Source organism: Macaca thibetana, chromosome 11 (assembly GCF_024542745.1).
Source record: "Macaca thibetana thibetana isolate TM-01 chromosome 11, ASM2454274v1, whole genome shotgun sequence".
NCBI lineage: Eukaryota > Metazoa > Chordata > Mammalia > Primates > Cercopithecidae > Macaca > Macaca thibetana.
This window is the reverse complement of record NC_065588.1, coordinates 72,092,411-72,107,425: the sequence shown is the minus strand read 5'-3', so window position 1 is coordinate 72,107,425 and position 15,015 is coordinate 72,092,411.

The following is a 15,015-nucleotide window of genomic DNA, read 5'->3' as shown; positions in this document are numbered from 1 at the left end:
TCCATGTAATAGAGATAGAAATACCAGGACACAGCACATCAATGTAATAGAAATAGAGACACCAGAAAAATAAACATGGCTATTCATCATGGCAGCCCGCAGCAAAAACCTGCGGGTTTTCCATGAAATTCTTTACAGGCCAGAGACTGAAATCTAGGTTATTCAAATCAGTTACTCAGGCATTGCTGGTCAGTAAAGATTAGACCTACTGGGTGTGCTTAAATGCCTATGGCGAGTAAGGTGAAGCAAGATTGGACTTCAGTCCCTGCTGCCAGGGTGGCTGAGGTGGAGCTGACAGAGTGGTGAGGAGGAGGCCATTCTAAGTGGCTGGTTATCTTTCAGAGGATATGGGATAGAGAAGGCCCTATCAAGATCAAAGAATGCATGTCCAGGGGTTATAAAGGAAGAGAAGAGAAACAGGCTCATTGAGATACCAGGAAAGAAAGGAGGCTGACAGATGATATTCATCAAGTCCCTGTGGAGCGAGGGGGACGTGTAGGGTATAATACGGGAGTGAGGTGAGGAACGTGACCCTTACTGATAAAGTCTATTCCTTGTCTTTTGCAGTTGCTTTAAGCTCTGAAATGGTACTTGGGGGCTCTGGGTTTGTCTTAGATCAGTACTTTCTAAGATATTTATCTCTTATTGCTGACACATGGCCCTTGGTTGTTCCCTCTTTTCTATAGTTTCCCCTCCCTGCATCTCGTTTTAGGGGTTTCTTCCTTTACGGTTCCCAGGCCTACTCTCCCATTGTCTTATTTTATTCAATGTTATTCCTGTGAGTGAGGTCTATTAAGCTCCTTTCCTTTGTCTCAAGTCCCCTCTGCTGAGTTTCTGAGGACTGTGTAAAAGAGCAACAATACATGATACATGAAGATGGACAATTACTTATTGAGCATCTGCAATGTATAAGGCACTGGGAAAACCATGATAAATAAAATATAGTTATTACTTTAAGGAGGTAACATCCCCTAATGAAGGTGACACTTTAGAGGGGAAAACAGAATTATAAACTAATATATACAATACAGTGTAAGAATATAATACTGAAAATATGTGCCATGCAGAATATCATCCAATTTTTTTCAAGGATCCCCCCTGTACCCTATGCCAGAGGAATCTACTATGTTTGAGGGAAATTCCGTATGTCCAAGAGGTCAGAGTTTATGGCTGGATGTGGTGGCTCATGCCTGTAATTGTAGCACTTTGGCAGGCTAAGGTAGGAGAATTGCTTGAGCCCAGGAGTTGGAGACTAGCCTGGGCAACAAGGGAGACAGACCCCATGTGTACAAAAGAAAACCACACACACACACACACACACACACACAAAAAGCTGAATGTAGTGATATGTGCCTGTGGTCCCAGGTTTTTGGAAGGCTAGGTGGGAGGATCGCTTGAGCCCGGGAGTACTAGGCTGCGGTGAGCTATGATCATGCCACTGCACTCCGGCCTGGGTGACAGAGTGAGACTCTGTCTCAAAAAAAAATGCCAGGTTAGTTTCATTTACCTGGCAGCAGGTCAGTGTAACAGCAGATGAATGACAAAGGAAGATGGAGGGAATGAATGAGGAACTGTAAGCTGACACTCTTCCCTCTATGAACAGAGGACTGTGTGGGCCCAGAGCCGGCTGCTGAGTCGATTCAACCAAGCTCCTTAGCTTTATGGAAGTACAGAAAAAATGAAAGTTACCACAGGTGATATCATGCCTACCCATAATAAAGAGAAAATGTCTTGATACCATCTGTTCCTGTCTGTTAAAGACAAAAACTAGTCAATGATACTTGTTAAAACACAGGAAGGGAGACTTCATTCAGGACCATCTTAATAGGTGTAGAGATCACTGCAATCAGATTTTGCAGTGGAGGAGAGATTGGGCTCAACTCGGAATACAGCATGGACAAGTAGAAGAAGCAGGGTGGGGGTCAGTATATAAAAAAATTACTAAGAGGAAACTTCAGGGGCAAGGGAGGATTCTGGCTAAACTGACCTAACAGGATTCTTACTGAAGACAGTCCAGGGTGAGCAGACATCACCTGGGGGATGGTGGAAGAGGAGGAACCCAGCCAGATACAGAGGGTGCTGGGATATCAAGGGTGAGGGTGCTTGCTAAACGGACTCAGCAGGATTCTTTGTTAAAACTGAACTTTATAAGAAAGTACACAGATGAGCCTATGAGAAGTTTCAGGAGCCTGCCCAAAGTTTGGTCAAGTAAATAAATAATCTTTGTCCTCTCCTTACTTAGATTAAAATTGGGTGGGTTAGCCTCAAAATTTTCATGAAGAAGATTTAAAAAGAGACTGGCTGAAAACTGGTCTAGAAGCTCATTATGAGATTATTTTGAAGAAATGGTTTCTGGAGCCTGGGCCCTGAATGCTGAGGGAAGCATCTTAGAAGCACGGACAATGATCTAGGGACGAGATCTAGGGAACAGAAGAGATGTTTGCCACAGGGTACATTAACAAGAAGTGTTGCTGGGAGCTCTGCGACCCCCTCCACCCTAGGAACAGCTGACATGGGGAAAGGTTGATTTTGCAAACAGGAAGAACCAAAACTTGGCACTAGTTTTTGGAACCACAGGTTAACTGATGCCAATAGACATAAATGAGAATGCCTCAGAATTTTTAAAATGTCTAAGTAATAGGAAGAATCAGCCTACTGTTGGAATGACATCTGTCTAAATGTCATCTATTAAAGAATCTTCATTTATTTCAAAGTTAAGAAATAACACAAAAAGGAGATGTTAAAATATTGTGTAATTACCAAGTTAGAGAAGGATTTCCATAAAAAGTAAGCAGGAACATCAATGGAAAATAAATAGTTTTTGAGAAAACTCAGGGTTTTCTTTTTCTTAACTCTTTTTTTTTTTTTCTGGGATAAATACTTCAAGTGGAAATGGGATTTTCTGAAACAGGGACTTGCAAAAATCTCCAGAAACCCCCAAGGAAGAGGGTTGACTCATCCAGAATACTGGGAGATGGAAAAGGGCCACAGAAAGCTGTTGGCTCCCTTGTGTAAGGACAGGAGAGTTGCTTCTGGTCTGTTTTAGTCAGAGACACTACATATAAAATGAGCCAGGAAAGACACAACCAGCTAGGAGCCAGGCACTGTTTCTATGCTTGTTTTACATCCAGAAAAACTAGAAGAAATTGCAATTTAAAATTTTGGTGGAATTCCCGGAGTTATGAACAATGTCATTTCAGTAAATAAATGCTTATGGAGTGTGTTTCTTGGCCCACCCTGTCTTTGGCACTGTGAAGGTACACCAAAGACTCTAACTGTGATTCTTGCTTGTGTTTCTCAACCACAGCTGGGATGTGATTTGTGCATAGGATTAAATATGTTGAGATTCTTTGATAAATCAAAAAATATTCCCTATAAGACACTGTAATCATAAAATTATTCACAGATCATTGATCGACATTTTTGAGAATCCAGAGCTTGCTTGGTAGCAAATGAAGCATATCTAAGACCCTCAAACTCCATCTCTAAAAGGTTGTGTATTTTTGTTTCTCAAATAGCAACTAGAATTTGAGGGTGGAGTCGGGTAGGGCATTAGCTAGAAGACATGTATTAGGGAGAAAAGCCATTTCCAAATTGAGATTTTTGTTTACTGAATATCTGGCTTTTAGTAAGAGTATTTAATTCAAAGTGAAATTGGTAGATTTCACAGATGTATTTATCCCTCTGTAATTAAAAGATCAGTCCTGTAGAGTTCTTTTCTTGAAAGATTATTCTATAATGTGAATAAACCATTCTCAGAAATGACAGCTTCTCTCTTCTGAAACCTTTCATCTCTTCCTCAGCTGATTGAAAGGGCTGCTCATGGTCTTTTTCAGCTGCTTATAAGGAATATAAAGCAAACCAGTGCAGCAGAAAGAGAGGAATAAAGATTCCTTTGTTCCCGATCACGTGCCTGAAGAGAGAACACCACTGCCCTTGAGGCGCTCTCTTGAGTGAGTTCAGGATCTTCCCTCTTCCTGTAGCACTCCGCGATTCTCTCCCAGGGCTGCAAGAAAAAGCAGCACTGTTCCCTTCGGGTTGAGCCCCGGCCATTGCCATCAGTACTGCCACCGCCACCACCTCTATTCCCCTCCACCCAGACAACAGAGTGAACCTGCTAACAGCACAGTGTGTTTGTTTATTCTCTCTGCATAGTGGAAACTTGTTTCAAAGAAAGTAACAGGGATTGCCTGGTGTTAGAAGATTCAAAACATTGAAATACACTTGTAAGATGATTTGGCTGTCTTCTGTGAATGTAAATAGTATGTATTTGGGGGAGTTGCAAAGGAGCCGATCAGCGTATTTGTCAGAGAGGGAAGGAGGCAGAGGAAAAGATTTTTCTCTCTTTGTGAGCTGTCACATGAGTATAGTTTGCCCATCCCATCTGAAAATCTGTTCAAATGATGTGATATTTTTATTTTGATTTCCTGAACTGATAAAATCCTGGAAAAAATAGGGCAGCTGGTCTTTGGAATGTTTTTTCCCTCATAATCCTAAATTTTTGATTTCTGTGATTTCTCACTCTTCCCTTTTCTTAGAAATCCTCATGATCTAGCTTTCTGGGGGACAATTCTTACGGTCTTTTGCTATGTTGGTGCTTTATCATCATTTATAGCTCTGGCCCTTACTACAGAACCTTGCACACACTAGATGCACAATAAAAGTTTCCTGAAAAAGTGAGTGAATGGAAAAATGAAAATGAAAATGAAAAATAAATGGAAAAATGAAAAACATTAAGCTGTTTTGTGAAAATCTGATGAGTAAACCTTTCTCCTTAGAAATTCTAGCCTTGGTTCCAAGCTCAAATGTTAGGCTTCTCTGAAAAGAATATACCCAAGCCTGCTTTCCCTTGGGTATACTGAACTGTACCCCCGGAATATAAACTGTGAAGAAACACTTAGTACGATAGTCACTGGTGCTAAGATTAGGGGCAGGACGTCCAGAGTAAATTTGGTCCTACTCTTTCTCTGGACAATTTTTAGGTATTTAGCTATCTACCTGAGATTTGTTAGGCTGTTAATATTTCGTTGAGTATAAAGAAAAAAATAAGGGTGAAACATTGACGGTCTAGTTTAATTTACTGAGAAAAGTGCTTCTCTTCTTGTGAAAGTCCTAAATCTGTCCACTTGTATCAGCGGGATTGGGCATGTGGGTGGCAATAGCGGAACACAGTGTGAGCCACCAATATTGTGTGTGGGCTGGAATGAGGTATGCTTTCCACCTTACTCCTCATTCTAGCAGCAGTGGATATGGAGGGCAGCAATGTCATTTTCTCCTTGAAGGTCATAACCAGGAGAGAGGCATCTCTTCTTGTGTTTGTTTTCTAGGGCTGTAATAACAAAGTACCACAATCTGGATGGCTTAAACAAGGCATCTGTTTTCTCATGGTCCTGGAGGCTAGAAGTCTGAGATCAAAGTGTCAGTAGGATTGGTTTCTTCTGAGGCCTTTCTCCTTGGCTTGTAGATGGCTGTCTTCTCTCTGTATCCCCATGTGATCGTCCTTCTGTACGTGTCTGTGTCCAAATTTCTTCCAGTTACAAGAACACCAGTCATATTGGATTGGGCCTGCCCTTGGGACTTTATTTAATCTTAGTTACCTCACTGAAGGCCTTATCTCCAAATACGGGCACATTCTACTGTACTTGGGATTAGGACTTCAGCATATAAATGTTGCGGGGACACAATATAGCCCATAGCAAGACCCTACTGGCCAGATCTTTGTTCTACCATTGGATTTTACATCTGGAGGAAAATGAAACTATAAAAATAGAGAATAGATAACTACTGATTATAGACAAGAGCCACCAGATAGAGTTGGAGATAGTGAAATGGAAAGCTGACTATAAGGTAATAATATAGTTCAGTGTAGTTAATTAAAACAAAACAGCTGGGCACAGTGGCTCACGCCTGTAATCCCAACACTTTGGGAGACCGAGGTGTATGGATCACCTGAGGTCAGAAGTTCACGACCAGCCTGGCCAACATGGTGAAACCCTGTCTCTACTAAAAATACAAAAAAATTAGCCAGGCATGGTGGCACACGCCTGTAATCCCAGCTACTCGGGAGGCTGAGGCAGGAGAATCACTTGAACCTGGGAGGGGGAGGTTGCAGTGAGCCGAGGTTGCAGTGAGCCAAGATCACGCCATTGCACTCCAGCCTGGGTGACAAAAGTCAGACTCCATCTCAAAACAAACAAACAAACAACAAAACAAAGCAAAACAATACCACCACATTTCCCTGCATTGGGGTGAAAAAGTAATTCCTAACATATTGGGAGAACAAGGACATTTTCTACTCAAACGATAAATTAGGTTTCCATATTATTATATTACTTAAAGATGGATAATTTAAAGGCTGAAGAAAATGACAAAGGTGTAGGAAAACAAATTATGGAGAAAAATCAAGAAGAATAAAAATTGTTTAGCTCAATGAGAGCTGAGAGGTGAAAGAGGAAGACTTGGAAAGGTCTGAGGATGGTAGCGTTATACTATGGGTTACTGGATATAGTGAATAGAGAGGGTGTTCATTTTCACTGATGTCAAACAACTTCTTACAATAAATTATGAAAGGAACAAGCACTCATATAAATGAGGGTTTTGGTTGATATAGAGCTTGAAGGGCTGATCTTCAGGATGTCCTCAGAGAGAGACAACAATGTTGAATTTTGAGAGTCTTACATTCAAACACATTAGAGATAAAAGGTTTGAGTATAAAATCAAGAATAGGAAATCATTGGCTATTAGGCGAGAAAAAATACTGTGATCTTCTGGTCTAACTTTCTTCTTTTATAAGGACCCACGGGGGTTTGGATTCCAACCCAAGGTCACTCAGCTAGTATGCAGAATTGCTGTGGCAAGTCTCATTTTTGTTCTTTTACTAACTTATTAAATGGGCTTAGGCAAGTTATTTAAATGCATAATATTAAATATAGATAGGTAATGCATGAACTGCAGGAAGGTGTAATGAGAATGTAATGATTTAAAATATTGATTCCTATGTAATTGAAAATGTACATGAGTCCCATGTGGCTCAAAAATCTTAGCATTTTAAAGAGGTAATTAAACTGAAAATGTGAACATGTGGCACTTTATTTAATGTCCTTTTTTGTAGAATCAGACCTGAGGGGGAAAATCTGTGATTTAAATGCTCTGCAGGCCCCCAGAGCACCCCATGTAATTGTGCTTTTATTGCAGCTATCTGATTTTCCAGCAAGAAAGCAAAAACCGTAGGGTTATTTATTGTAAAAGGGCCTCCTATTGTTTCCTACCCCTTCTTCTTCATACGTAGCTTGGTTTTGCCTTTGTGAGAAAGTTTTATAATAAGAAAAATTTTGGGCTGGGTGCAGTGGCTCACGCCTGTAATCCCAGCACTATGGGAGGACGAGGTGGGCGGATCATGAGGTCAGGAGTTTGAGACCAGCCCAACCACCATGCTGAAATCCTGTCTCTACTAAAAATACAAAAATTAGGCCGGGCGCGGTGGCTCAAGCCTGTAATCCCAGCACTTTGGGAGGCCAGGACGGGCGGATCACAAGGTCAGGAGATTGAGACCATTCTGGGTAACACGGTGAAACCCCATCTCTACTAAAAAATACAAAAAAAGCTAGCCCGGTGAGGTGGCGGGCGCCTGTAATCCCAGCTACTCGGGAGGCTGAGGCAGGAGAATGGCGTAAACCTGGGAGGTGGAGCTTGCAGTGAGCTGAGATCAGGCCACTGCACTCCAGTCTGGGTGACAGAGCAAGACTCCATCTCAAAAAAAAAAAAAAAAAAAAATTGCAAAAATTAGCCAGGCATGGTGGCGGGCACCTGTAATCCCAGCTACTTGGGAGGGTGAGGCAGGAGAATCGCTTGAACCCAGGAAGCAGAGGTTGCAGTGAGCTGAGATTGCACCACTGGACTGTAACCTGGGCAACAGAGCAAGACTCCATCTCCAAAAAAAAAAAAAAAAAAAAAAAGATTATTTTGTTGTTTCATGCAGAAGGGCGAGTATTTAAACTATAGAAAGGAAACCTTTTTGCCATAGAATTTTCTCTATTTTAATAATTTGTTCTTGTTGTTTTTCCCTTCTTCCTCAAATCTTGTTGTTGAACAACAGAATTATTATGTTCTGTGACTTGCTGTATCTTAAAAATAGAGAAAGCTATGTTATTGGTACATAAATTGAAAATATACAATAATACCTTTATCCAGTTAACTTTTTGAACCATAATTTAAAAAGTAAGCTTATTAACTTAGATGTAAGAGAAATTTTTGAAAGGCACATACTGAAATTGATTTGCTGAGCTTTCAAACTTTTTTTTTTTACCTTAGACATAGTGGAAAAAATCAAACTAAATCTTTAAAAATAGCACCCCAATTTCAGCAGAGCACAATCTTTTTAGCACATCAATTCATATGTAATTTGTTTTTATATTTCTCTTCGCATTTGGGAGAGCTTCTTTTAATTTGTACTCTTTTTTTAAAACGGTTGGATTCTGAAGATTTTATCCCTTTTTGTTTCCTTCAATCACTTTGTCACATCTCCTTAGCAACGTATAATTACCTACTGAGGAAGATAGTGCTTCAGTTTCCTAGTGAGAAAGTTGAGTATCTGAAAATTTGAGCTTAGTGTTAATCAAGGCTATTGATTTTTAAATTTGAGGGTTAAGTGTAAGGTTAAGTGAAAAAGTTTACTTTCTTCATCCTTTCTTCTTGTATGTGTAATGTATTTTCCAAGGTAGTCAGTCCTAAGGCAGGAGATTTGAGCTGACTAGGGGTCTTATCACCATGAAGAACTGACAAGTGGCCTAGGAGAGCACAGGAAGAGGATGGTGACTGAAAGGTGAACACCAGAACAGTGAAGGTAAGACTCAAACAACCAGCTCCCTCAGCTTCTATGGGATTACCCTTTAAGGCAAGGAATTCAACCTGAGGTTAGAGATTAGAGGAACCCAGACTGCATTCTAGGATGCTGGTTTATTGTCTTTGAGAGTAACTCTCCAAGTTGTGGCAATCTGAGACACTCTTCCAGTTTTTTCTGCATGAGAAAGATAAGAATAAAGAGGGCAAGGACATTCTTTTGTAAGCCAAATAAGGATTTTAATTCTGATGGGGAGAGGAGCCTCTTTCACCTCAGGAATGTTCATTAGTTCATTTTTATTCATTCATACACACATAACGCTATGTGGCAGGCATTATTTGAGACACTAGAAAACTTAGCAGAACAAAACTTCAGCCCTCATGAAACTTGCATTCTAATAAGGGAGGCAGAAAATAAGCATATATCATACAGCAAGAAGGGTTACAGACAAAAATAAAGTGGGGCTAGGACTGGCAGTGTGGTAGTGAGCAAGGGGCATGAATTATTGTAGAGCTCAGGGAAGACCCCTAGGATAAGATGACCTGAAAGAAGTGTGGGAATGAGTCACAGACACCTGGGGAAGAGGATCTCAGCATGTGAGAAGAGGGCCATGTTTACTGTGTGCAAGGAGGAATATGGAAGCCAGTTTTGCTGAATCCTAATGACTAGGGGTGGTGGTGGTGTGGAAGATGATAAAAGAAAGATGGGGTTGTGGGGCAGTCAGTGAAGGATCTTGTAGATTCTTATAGGAAATTTTGCTTTGACATCTCCCAAAGGTGCTTCAACAGGAGCAGTTCCCGTGAGGATTAGCCATGCTGGGGTCTCTTGGACAAAAGGCTGGTTCTGATTGAAAAATTGCCTGAGTATATCTAGAAGTGTCAGGCTCCTCTGAAATCAGTTACAGTGGGATTGGCTGCTTAGGTATAATCTTTATAAGACTAAAAATTATAGGTTATTTGGTAGCTTGTTTAAAAGTGTTGGTCCCAAGAAAAAGTTTTGCCGTGTGTTATGGCAGAATAATTAAAAAACATACATCCTCAAGTTGAGGTTTCTAAGCAGGCTTTTGTAAAAACAGGCAATTACTTGCTGGAGGCAGTTAATTGCATGCACAGATGGGTACTTGTATTACAAATTCCTCATTTGCACTTGTGATTACCCATTTGCAATAATTCATGAAATCTAGGGAATTCTTAGGTAAAAGGAAAGGTTTTAGGCATTTAAAAAACATATCACTACCATCAGAGGAGATGGGGAAAACAAGGAGCTAAATATAAAGCATTATTCCAAATGCTAAGTTTAGAGAACGTTTTCTGAAGCTCGTGGTTGTTGAGGGTAAGAAGTTTACCAAGTTGTTGTTTCCATAGACTCTCTCAGCTTTAAAAAAAAGAAAGAAAGAGAAAGAAAACAGTATTTCAGCATTTCTTATTTTATTTTATTTTTCATATAACTTTCTGCTAATGGTGGTCTCTGTCAAAATATTTCTAGTTTGATCATAAGTCTGGTTAGAAGAGTTTTTTCCTGAAAGAAATGCACTGAAAGTTCTTTGAAATTACATAAAATCATACATCTGAGTGAAAAGTGGATAAAGATCCCCAGTCTTCCAAGGTTGTGGTAAAATGTCAAGGAGTCTTGTTTTTAGAAGCTGTTATCATGGCAACCCAGTGCTATGATAAATGAACAGTGAGTATCAACAGAAAATGAAAGAAATTCCCCTTCCCATCAAAATATGAGCACTGCCTTGAAGAAATATTTCTTCTTAAAATATTTAATTTTTATAGAAGTAATTCTGAATAATTGAAGAGCGTAAAATAAATGCTTTGTGAGGAAAACTGTCCTATACCAAGATGTTCCCATGTGCTATGTCAGCCTTTAGTACTGAAAAGGGAATGAACCTGTCAAACTTTCTATCCTATGGAAGCTACAAACAACTTTTACTCTAATTCCCTCAAGATACTGCACATGATTTGTTACTTTATTTTGACAGTTGGATTGAATGTCCAAAACATTTTGGGGAAAGAAGGCAGGGAATAACCCATCTCATGGAAGCAATTTAATTGGGGGTACAATAGCTTGAAAGCCTACAGACCCTGAATTTCCTTTTGGCTTTAGAGTACTGCTTAGGGATGTGAGATTGAGGAGCTAGGGTCTTCAGCCTGAGAGATCTAGCATAATCCTTGATTTGGGGAATTCCCAGTGAAGATCGGGTCAGTTCTTGGAGTCTTTTGTGGTCGTCTATTCTTGTGTACATTACTCATGCACCAAGAAGATCCAAACTTACAAAGCATTGTATTGGTCAAGATAAGCTAAGCAGTGCTGCAGTAACAAATTATCCCCAGATCTCAGCAGCCTAAAGCAACATAGGCTTAATTATCTTGTGCTATGTGTTCATTATGTGTCCATACCTGGGAGCTAGACTCACTCTGGGACCTAGACAGATAGAACACTATCCATCATTAATACTGAGCAGTGGGTCATGCCTTTAATCCCAGCGCTTTGGGAGGCTGAGATGGGAGGATTGCTTGAGCTCAGGAATTAGAGACTAGCCTGGGCAACACAGCAAGATTTCATCTCTACAAAAACAAAAACAAAAACAAAAACAAAAACAAAAAAAGCCAGGCTTGGTGGCACATGCCTGTGGTCCCAACTACTTGGGAGGCTGAGGCAGGAGGATCACTTGAGCCCAGGAGGTTGAGGCTGCAGTGAGCTGTGATTGCACCACTGCACTCCAGCTTGCGTAACAGAGCAAGACTCTGTCTCAAACGAACAAACAAACAAGCAAACAAACAAAAGCCTACTTCTGGTCACTGGGCTGGAGGAATGGAGAGAGCCCTTAAAAGTCTTGAATTATCAAGTAAATGCTCTAAGAAGGAATTTATTTCCCTTCGGCTCACAAGTCATTGGCTATAAGTAGTTATGTGGTTCCACACAACCATGAGGGGGCCAGAAAACGCAATCCTATCCTGTGCCTGGAAAGAGGGAGAACCAGAAATATTTGGCAAACAGCACTAACAACTATCACAAGTGGTTTTAGATGGAAATGAACCCCATAGGATGCTCTTTCATTGATCTCAGGAGCCACAGGCTCATTGCTTGATATAGCCAAACTGGTGTCCATGAACTGTCTGCTTTTTAAGTGATTTTTCTTTCATCACATGATTTCCTAGAAGGAGGATTGTACTATGGTACTGAACGCTACAAGGTGCACATTTAAAAATTTTAACTTCCATGATGGGTAGTAGATTTTAAATAACTTTAGTGCCACCTCTGAGGAATTTCTGTAACATTTGAAAAGAAATCTAATTGTGCTATTTGTGATTGTATATAAGATGATCAGAATTCTAAAGTCCCCCCTTAAAGCATTCAAAATTATTTAAACACTGGAGTATTTGGGCTGTTTCTCTTTGGTGGGAAACCTCATTTTATATTTTATCCTAGTTTTGAGGCATTTGACCATTTTGTTTTGGAAAATGTCAATAGATCAAGAATTGTGTTAAATCTAAAGACTCAGAATAGAATTGAATTGTTCAATTTTGTTAGCCAAACCAGCTCACAAAGTAGAAAAATTAAAGCAAAAATAGATAGTAGAAAAAGGAGACCCAGATAAGTATTTATTCTTGATGACTTCTTGATTTTTAAAAGCTGCATTCTAGCTTTGGTGACAGTGTTTCTTCAAAAAGGTAGATAGACAATGGCATCAAAAAATATTTGAGCTGTTGCCAATATCGATCTCTGGTTTCTTCTCACAGCGGACCTAGTGATAACACCAACTGGTATGGCTAAGGTAACAGTCTCTATTGTAGTCCAATATGGTTCATTTCTTTTTATTGCTATGGTCAACTCTAAAAGATCTGCTTCTTGCTTTATGATCTTTATTGCTAAGTGCTAGTCTTTGATTAAGTATTGCTTAAAGTGCATTTTGACTACTAGGTTTTCATTCATTAATTTTTATGGTAGCCTTCGCTCCGTCCCAATGTGAATTGTCAGTTCTGACTGTGGGTGTGTAACGCTGCAGATCTCTATTTTCCCAGCCTGAACTCGGTATTTCACCTCCTCCCCAGCAGCTGCTTGCTCTTGGAATTTATATCGTGTGTTCTGGGGGATTAATGTTCTTTCCTGTGCCTGTGGTAATAGGTGGTATTTAGATGCCCTTTTCCCGGGAAAATTCACTTCCTACTTGCAATGGATGTTGAAATCTGTTTATTTGCATAGAGCCATGATAGTTTCTTGCTTGGCACTGTGGGGAACCATTAATATCCCGTGGCAACAGTGATTCCAGATGAAACTGTTTAATTGCTTATTGACCATTATGGTTTGTGTTACAAAAGCATTTTCAAATATATTATTCATTTTTATCACTGCCTCTGCTACTTAACAGCTATACTACATTGAAAGAATTATCGGGATTTCTCATTTCCAAAATCTATAAAATCATTCAGCCTCTCCAATTTAAAACAAAGCCTGTACACTTTGCTTGTGCTGAAAAGTAACCCACATGCATGAATGAATGCTTAATAAATTCATATTTTTGATGGTGAAGGTGATCATATTGGAGAAAACCATCATGCATGAACCAGTTTTCCATTTTGTATAGTGGTCTACATTAATGAGCTCATGTACTGCAGGAAATTGAGGCTACCTGTGATCACAGAGAAAAGCCACAGAATTATGGAAGTGAGAATTGGAAAGGACAGAGATGTTTTTTCAAACGTATAAAACTATGAAACCCTTTCTCTGTGGAAATCCAGTATGTAAACAGATAAGAACTGACCTGTTGTGGCTGAAGTATGTGGTGGGAATGGGGTCCTGGAGACCCATGTTTCCTTTCCCAAATTTATACCCTAAATACATGGTGTACAATTTGAAAACCACTGATGCTCAGTCAACTTTTGTAGATAGAAAATCTTAACCTAAAGAAGGTATGTGAATTCCCCAGGGCTAAGACAGACCCAATATCATACCCAGGTCTTCTCAGCTGCCTAATTTTGTCCTTTTCTATTATACTATGCGGTCTCTTAGCAATAAGAGAGTGTTTTGTGTAAACAAGAAGAGAATGAACATTTTGTGTTATTGTTACTCAAAGAAAAATGTGAAAACGTGAAAACAAAATCTTTTAGGATCATTAAATACATATTTTTTTTTGTCCTGGGAAGTTATCTCAGTTACGAAAAAGAAGCAAGCTGGCTTCAGCGAAGTCCCTGTAAAAGCAAGGAGAGGGAGAGCGTTCTGTGCAATCAGCCTCAACCTTTTTGCTCACCCTGAAGTCCTGCTTACGCTGTTCTTCTGATTGTGTGTGACCCGGTGTGAAATTGGAATGGAAATTTGTCAGAACAAGTCGGTGGAGCTTTCCTGCTCAGAAAGAGGTTATCTCAGTTCTTGGGGGAAAGGAAAAAAATAAAATGAAAAATATAAAGCAAAACAACCAACACTCCCAATGTCACCATATCCAAAACATGAAACCTGAAGCTGTTAATGCATTTTAACAGCTCCTCATCTGGAGAAAATTATATGTATTCTGATTTACACACAAATCAATAGTTGTCTGCTGTGATTGAACTATGCACTAGAGAACTGTACTCTAATTATATTCATGCCAGGCATCAAGGACAAATCCCCTGGGTTTTGAGTAGGTGTGAGACAGGAAAAAATTACCAGCCCAGCCATAGAAGATTAAAAAAAAAAAAAGTACCCACAAAGCTTTTCTTTCAGACCGGTGGGTTTAATTACATAGTCTTCATCTAACAAATAACAGTTCTCAAACCCTTGCTAAAATCATTGCATTTAAAATACATGTGTTTGCGGGGAGAGCAGGAAGGTTGAGGCTAATTGCACAGAACGCTTCCCCACTCCTTGCTTTTGCAGGGACTTTGCTGAAGCCAGCTTGCTTCTGTTTCATGACTGAGATGACTTCCCAGTACAAAATCTTTGTAAAACAGTTTCATTCACAACTCTGTAGATTCTCAGTTGTTTTACTTCTTTCTAATGGGATTAGATTTGTCTCCTGCTTCTTAAAATAAACTATTTTTAAACTATTTTAATTTTAATCTGTTTTCTTCCATTGTGACATTTTAAAGTAGAACAATACAGCTTGTGATTCTGAAATTGCAAACCATACCCCTGCCCTGAAATGTTAAATTTCACATTGCAGTTTTCTGGAGAAGTTTTGGAACCACTGATTG